General features: G+C 29.7%; 1 long non-coding RNA gene across 1 annotated transcript; it reads left to right on the top strand.

The window, feature by feature from the left end:
* Nucleotides 1-1,115: 1,115 nt before the first annotated feature.
* On the top strand, nucleotides 1,116-7,336 carry LOC115832436. The gene is made up of 3 exons (XR_004027937.1): nucleotides 1,116-1,207; nucleotides 5,758-5,852; nucleotides 7,275-7,336. It is a non-coding gene; the product is annotated as an uncharacterized LOC115832436 (long non-coding RNA).
* Nucleotides 7,337-7,767: the final 431 nt, after the last annotated feature.

Genomic DNA, 7,767 nt, shown 5'->3' with positions numbered 1-7,767 from the left:
TTCAGTTTGAATTTGAAAATTTGATTATATTATCTCTCAAACTTAGACTTCCCATTTTGTTTTATGTCCCATGGTGTATTGAGGGAGAGGGAAAAGGGAATGTAGGGAGACTTCATTATTACTTTCTGGAGATGCAGGGAGCACAAAGTAAAAGAAACTGTATAATTAGTTGCAATTTAAAAAATGCCAATATTTGTGAAATAAAATGAAATTTGGGTAGAAAGAGCAGTTAAAATCAGTATACAGTAGTCCCACCAGTCTGTAGTTTCACTTTCTGTGTTTCAAAAAAAGGTGACTACAGTACAATAAGATATTTTGAGAGAGAAGTGCCACATTCACATAATTTTTATTAGAGTATGTTGTTATAATTGTTTTATTTTATTATTGGTTATTGTTAATATCTTATTGTGCCTAATTTCTAAATTAAAATTTGTCATAGGTACATATATTTAGGAAACATTGTACAGTATATATTGAGTTTGTACTAACTCTGGTTTCAGGCATCCACTGTGGATCTTAGAATGTATCCCTTGTGGATGGGCAGGGACTGCTGTATTTTGCAGTTCTTTGACAACTGTATATTAGCATTGGTCTAAAAAAGCATCTAATTGTGTTCTTACATAGAGATGGTAAGCTCTGAGATAAGGGTGATAAATTGTTTTTGACAATAAAATATGTTAAAATCTATGAAAGAACATTTTTAATTGCAAATTGACAAAATAGAATCATTACACATTATATTTAAAGATGTGATAATTATATGTAAGTTTTAGAATTTTATGGAATGATTTACATGGTTTCTAATGTACTTATCTTGGGATATAAATAAACTTCAAAAACTTGTGTTTTGTTCATAATATTTTGAATATTTATTTCTCAATGAATTACCTTGCATTTACTCGCATTTAACTTGTATTCTGCCTTTTTGACTATGCTTTCTTTTTTTTACTCTGCTTGTTATTTTATTATCTTTTTCTAATCTTAGAAAGTTTAGAATCATTTGCTATTTTGACAATTTCATTCTTAATATAATTTCCTGTTTCTTTTCCTTTTTCTCATTCTTCTTCTCCTCCTCCTTCTTCTTTTTTTTTTTTTTTTCCTTTGAAGATCCGATATTGGTAAAAGTATGCTGAAAGTAAACTTACGTGATAACCCAGCTTCTCACAATAGGAGTGGAAGTGTGACCAGGTTGATTTGCCAGAATATGGTACGTACTTGCTATGAATGATAAATTGGGAAATGGACTTTTGATCTAGCCAGTGTCAGTGCAAATACCATTTTGCTATGTGCTAGGATGTTTGCCAGTTATTTAAAAGTATCTGAACAGAACCATAGGCTAGGAATATTAAAAATCCCTCTGAATTTTACGGGAATCTTGCCCCTATCAATTGGTAGTATCAGCAGCTGTAGGACAGATTGACTTGACCAAATAACTATCAACACTGCTACAGCTTTGTCTTATGCTTCCTCTGGCCATCTATGTGAAGAAACCTGTAACCTTTGCTTGTGCCTAATGGCATCTTTCCATCACACACATCCATTGCTTATTATAATTATCATTTTATCAACAACCTAGAAAGAGCAAAGTTCTGGAAGAGCAATATCTTAGGTCGATCTTTTCTCTGATCTAAGACTTGGCACAATGAAACTTTCTCTTTGGCTGTTTTTGGAACTATGATGTTTTTGCTTGAGCTATTTTAATATGAATCTTATCTTTCTTAATAATATTATTAGGTTTCCTAAGAGGATGTGCATATCAACTGTAGTCTTTTGAAGATTTTTGTTCAATAACTTAAATTTATTGAATGCTTGTTTATATGTATTATTATTACTTGAAATAATCACATCATGCTCCTTAATAAGTTGAAGAAGAATTTTATTTTTCTCTGGAGTTTTGTCAGTTTTTTCCCCAACTTGTTTTCTTTAAAAAAAAGTGTGTTCCAAAATAATTTATATAAATTTTGAATTTGTGTTTTGGAAAATTCAATTGAAACTCCAACAAATCTTATATTCCAAGTAGCATTTCTGAGGTAAAAATGTTGGTGTATTTTTTCAAAAATTTACCAATTGTTCTAGGCAGATAGTTTTCTCTTTATAAAGTTTGTTTTGCAATAGAGATTTCTTACCAAAAATGATATTTGACAGTTCAGAAAGCTAATATTTTCAACCAATTATTTCTGAGTTTTGTTGCCTTTTCTTTTATTATCTAGATTATATTAATTCTCCAGTTGTATATATTTTGATCTATGAATTTATATTTGATTAAAACTTAGGCTTCATATGTAGTGTTGATGTTGTCTTCCCCATTAATAAAATTGAATGAAATGTTATAAGTTCTCTCGGGTACAAGTCAGTTTTAATGTGTTATATTCTAAAAGTGTTAGGGATTATATTTTAAGTAATTTTTTTCAGAAAATTTTAAAATTTATGGGAAAAGTCTAAAATTTTGCTGTAAACATTTAAGGATAATTACTTTTAATCGCAAGGACAAAAAACAAAACACCGCATGTTCTCACTCATAGGTGGGAATTGAGCAATGAGAACACATGGACACAGGAAGGGGAACATCACACTCCGGGGACTGTTGTGGGGTGGGGGGAGCGGAGAGGGATAGCATTAGGAGATACAACTAATGCTAAATGACGAGTTAATGGTTGCAGCACACCAACATGGCACATGGATACATATGTAACAAACCTGTACGTTGTGCACATGTACCCTAAAACTTAAAGTAAAATAATAAAAAATAAAAATAAATTAAAAAAAGAATTTCTTAATCATTGTCATGGCAGATTTTTTTTCTCATTCAAGACTGCTTTATTCTAAAAAAACACCTTCATATTATATTTTACATTATAATAAATAATTTGAAAAACTTATCTCTAAAATTTTTCTTTAGTTTGTTTTCCTAAATACATACTTTTACATTTGATCAGTTAAGCCAAACAGCAGCTAGTGGGGAGAGTATGAGGTGATAATCTACCTAATGAGGGGCTTTTCCTTTTGTAGTAGATGTGAATAATTTAATAGAAAATTAGCTGATAATATACCTATAAGTTACTTTGTTTCTCTGTCTGGTATGACAAAATTTCTAAAAGTAATAAATATTTATGCTCCTGGAACTCCAAGGTAAAAGGCATTCCAAGAGATGTCCTGCAAAGTCTTTTTCTAACTTCTCAGGCAGTCCCCAGGCCAAACATGCTGCTCTTCCCAAGGGTCATAGACTAAATACTTACAGCACACACTGACTCCTCTGTTACGACTTTCATCCATTGCAGTTCATGAAAAGTTGTGCCAACTTTGAGATAATGAGAACGTTTCTTTGTGTAATGTTTTTCATGTAAAAACACTAAATAAGTAAATATGTGATGCTTTGAAATTACTGTTTTAGGCAAAGATATCCTCTCTACTTCACTCAACCATAATTTTTAGTCAGAATATATTGTAAGGAAGAAATTTGGATTTTCCAGCTTGTTGCTTTGTGTACATATCCAAGCTGCAAATACTGATGTAATATGACACTTCAGAGTGAAATAACATTAATGCCATGTTCACATGGCTTAAAGCATGCTTACCTTTAGATTTTGTTTTATGCAACAGGTTATTTTCTTGTGCTGTAACTTTTTTAGTACAATTTTAGCAAAAAATAATGGGTCTACAAAGTTTTTTAATATTAATAAAAAAGTGCTGTAGAAAGAATGTCCTTCCAAAGAATAACTCCCTTACAGCTCTCCTCTACCAACAACAATCTTTTCTCTTTCTCGTCTAGAAAATATAATAAAACTTTGTTATATTTTATGACAATCCATATGTATTTAATTTCAAATTGTTGTTTATTCTTTATGCAAACTTTTTTTAAAGTAAGATAGTTTTTATTCCTATCTATGAAAATTGTTTATGTGTTTTGAGTTAGGATTAAACACATCATAATTTTTTGAATGTTTTAGAATATTCCGTATGAATATTAAAATATTGAAACCTATTAATATTACATAGTACTTATTTGATAAATAATTCACTTTTATTGATTAATTGTTTCATATTTGGCTATATGAAATTGTCTTTTAGTTGTAACTGCACTCCAATATTCATTAGCTACCTTTTTTTAATTTTAAATTTTTTACTTGTTTTCAAAACTTTCACTTTTCAAAGATTTGAAAGTCTTCTGCATATTCAATATAAATATTCCTCTGCTGCCAGATTTGCCTGATCAAATGGCACTGAGAAGGCAATGTTTGCCTAGGCTAGAAATGAGTGCTCCTTAGACAAAGGACATGTATAGCCATTTAGAGAAAGATCAAATGGAAAGTTTAACAATTTAGAATTGAGAAACTTTAAGGTTACTTAGACTACAGAGAAGTTTTTATCAGGAGGAATATTTTAAAAAATAATTATTTCTGAACCTCCTTTCTGCTCATTCAATATTACAGTAATATCTTTCAGGAATGCCTCTCAATAGATGTATATGAGTGGAATTAAGCTGTTATAGACCTAAAGTTTAATTTTTTGTGTGTTTGCTCAAAAACAGGCAAGAGTACTGAATTGTGTACATTATTAACTAAAAAGTAGTAAGAGCAAAGATGCTTGTCTCTTTCTTCCCCTCTTAAATCTTCATCATCTACAACAGTGTCTGGCATATAGTGTTTATTGAATGAATATTTTTCTCAGTATACTATTTTTATAACTATTTCTAATTATATATTACATTAAGATAGGCAACAGTAATAGCATTTTACATGGGAATTCCCTTTATATCACAATAAATATTTTAACACATAATTTTTACATTTTGGACTCATATTTACAAGATAAATATTATTACCATTTTAAAAGAGTGAAAAATTTAAAAATTTTCATTTGTTCATGATAATAGAGCTATTGTCTTTATAAATAGGCCCAGGAAGCAATTATATTTATTTGTCATTTAATATTCTTTTCTCTGTGCTTAAGTATCTCTTCTGTGATAAGTTCTCATCTCCAACTGGTATTATAAATGTCTTTTATGCTTTTTACTTCAAATTCAGTCCCAACACTTAATCTCCACAAATTTTCCCACTGCAGTTGGAACCTTTTACTATCTGATTTCAACTCAGTTTAGGTGGCTGGAATCTAATTAAATTCAAATTTATAATGCATCTGTTAGATGCTGAGCTCTGTCCTAGAAACTGAGGGCTCTATAGTTGAAGAGGCATTTGGGGAGACTCATATATACATAAATGACTCTAATATATGAAAGTCTTTGTTCAGTGTTGTAAAACAGCTGTCAACAAAGCCCTCTACTCAAACACAGGGAGCAATTAATTTGAGTGAGAAAGAAAATAGAGAAGGCTTCCTTTTCAGATTTTGAGATGACATGTGTAATGAGTATGATATAATATGGTATATATCACGCACATGAAAATAATTTTGAAAATAAGTGTACTTAAGTCTTTTCCAAAGCCCAATATACGATTCAGTATTCCCAGTAGCGGATCTTTTAATTTTAATAATTTCAGGAAAAAAAATGAGATTTTTCAGTATTTTTAAATTAATTTATGTTTATCCCTCTCTAGTTTGCTTGACTTGCACTTATATTGGATATATTTATTGGTTTCAAAGTATAGGTGGGGAGGATATAATAAATAAATAGGAAACCCTGCCAAAAGTCATTATATGGCATCCAACAAAATATATATTATCTCATAGAATCTACAATGGCCAGAGTCTTGGGTTATTTACCACATCTTCTTCTTTGTTGTTGTTTGGTTTGTTTTTTAGCTGACACAGACAGAAAGAAGAAGATAAGACCTACATCTCTTGGAGGAAACAATTAGTGATTTGGCCTCTATGCTAATCTGAATCAGGTGAAGAATGTAGGGAAGATAATTTGAATCTGAATCGGGTGAAGAATGTAGGGAAGGTAATTTGTCTCATTGGTTTTTCTGTTTTTAAATTTTTATTAAAACACTCAATGATTTACTTATGTATTTTCTATTCTGTTCAATAAGATTGCTCAGTTTTCTCTAGGTGCATACCGTTTTAAATAATTTGGCAGTTCTTCATGGTAGAGCTTATTCTTATTAAGTGCTTTTGCCAGTTATCAAATAAATGATATGCTTCTTAAAGTAATGTCCTTTGGAGGTCAAATGGTTGTCAAATGAATTCTTTTATCGTCTAAATAACATGTCCTCATAATTTAAAATTTATTTTAGTGGCTAACCACAAAATCACATTAATTGATTATTTCAATATTTGCAGTGCTTGAAAACAATTGCTATAGAGAATGTCAATCAAACACAATATTCTTCGGAAGAATTATGAGGCGAAAGCAGCTACTCTTCTCCAGTGATTGCATTTATTATTTATTTATAATTTAATTTTAAGAAAGTTCCATGGGAAACAGTTATTCATTCTAACAAAGAGTAAACAGAATCATAGATAATGTAATGCACTAAATTCTGTGCATATTTAAAAATATTTAAGCATATAAAGCAAAATGAGTTTAATATACTTCTATGTATGTATATTACTATGAGGTTTACATTAACAGAACACTTTGCTCTTTATATATAATACCTATTTCCATTATGTACCCTCTTTTAGAAATATTAAATGACAACTAGCTCTGCAATTTTTGTCTCATGGCATTTTTTTCTGATGGAATTTAATTTCTTTAGCAGTATAATGCTATGCAGTGTTTCCTGTGTATTATTTTAGGAAAAAAATTTTAATGTTTTAAATGTCATTTAAAATGACTCATTTTAATGGCTCTGTATTATGAATAATCCTATGCCAAAATTGCATGCTTGTCAAAGAGTTGTGCTACTATAATATGTATTTCTCTACATTTGTATGCATTAAAATGTTTCATTTTCACAATTTTATTAGTGATGAATTTTTTTGATTAGGCATTTCCACAGTCAGGTATACAAGGTCCATTGCCTCTTTTTATTCTGTTTCTTGTTTGCTATAAATATCCCAAGACTATGAATTTAAACATTTATAGTTGCAGATTTCTTTGTTGTATTTTTTTAGTTTCAAGTCGTTTCAAGTTTTCTCCCTCTTGATAATTTGGTTTTAATGCATGAATTGCAAATACATTTCTGACTTCTAATATTCATAGTAGCATAGTGTTTTGCTGTATGTAAAATGGAAGTAATTATTTGATATTATATCTATATATAAAATATGTAATATTTAGATTTTTATGATTCAAAGTAATATTTTGTGAAAAATGTAAAGACTTCTTTATGTCAAAGGAAGAAAACATTAAGCAGACTTTTTGCTCATTTCAGTCAACAGAATTTGTGATGAACTTGTTCCACGGAGAGGGAAAGAAGGTAAGAGATGGCTGAACTATATCTGGATAATTTATTGAAAATAAATGAATGGAAATGTAGACATTAAATTAATAAAAATGTGAGCAGATAAATAAAAAAAATTGTTTATTTGATCTCCTGTACCTCATTCCCCACTCCTAATTTCTAGAGAGACTAGTGAGAACTTTCTCGTATTATTCTTAAAAAATGAGATGGAATTCAGTCGAATGACATATAGAATGCTAATTGACAATCATATTCAAAATAAAATTCACAAAGAAATCAATACATGTCAGTTATTTGGGCCATTCTAAGCTACCATGTATTTCCTTTTCCTGAATACAAATTTAAGTATGAAAAAAATACATGAAATACAAAGGCTTCTCACTTCTTAAGTCACACAAATGTTTACTGTTTATTTCAAACAGTTGCATTTTCTGAAAATAGCTTTATCAATAAGATTTTCAGG

The sequence above is a fragment of the Nomascus leucogenys genome, chromosome 22a, assembly GCF_006542625.1.
Source record: "Nomascus leucogenys isolate Asia chromosome 22a, Asia_NLE_v1, whole genome shotgun sequence".
Classification (NCBI taxonomy): domain Eukaryota; kingdom Metazoa; phylum Chordata; class Mammalia; order Primates; family Hylobatidae; genus Nomascus; species Nomascus leucogenys.
This window is presented reverse-complemented; position numbering and strand designations above follow the sequence as displayed.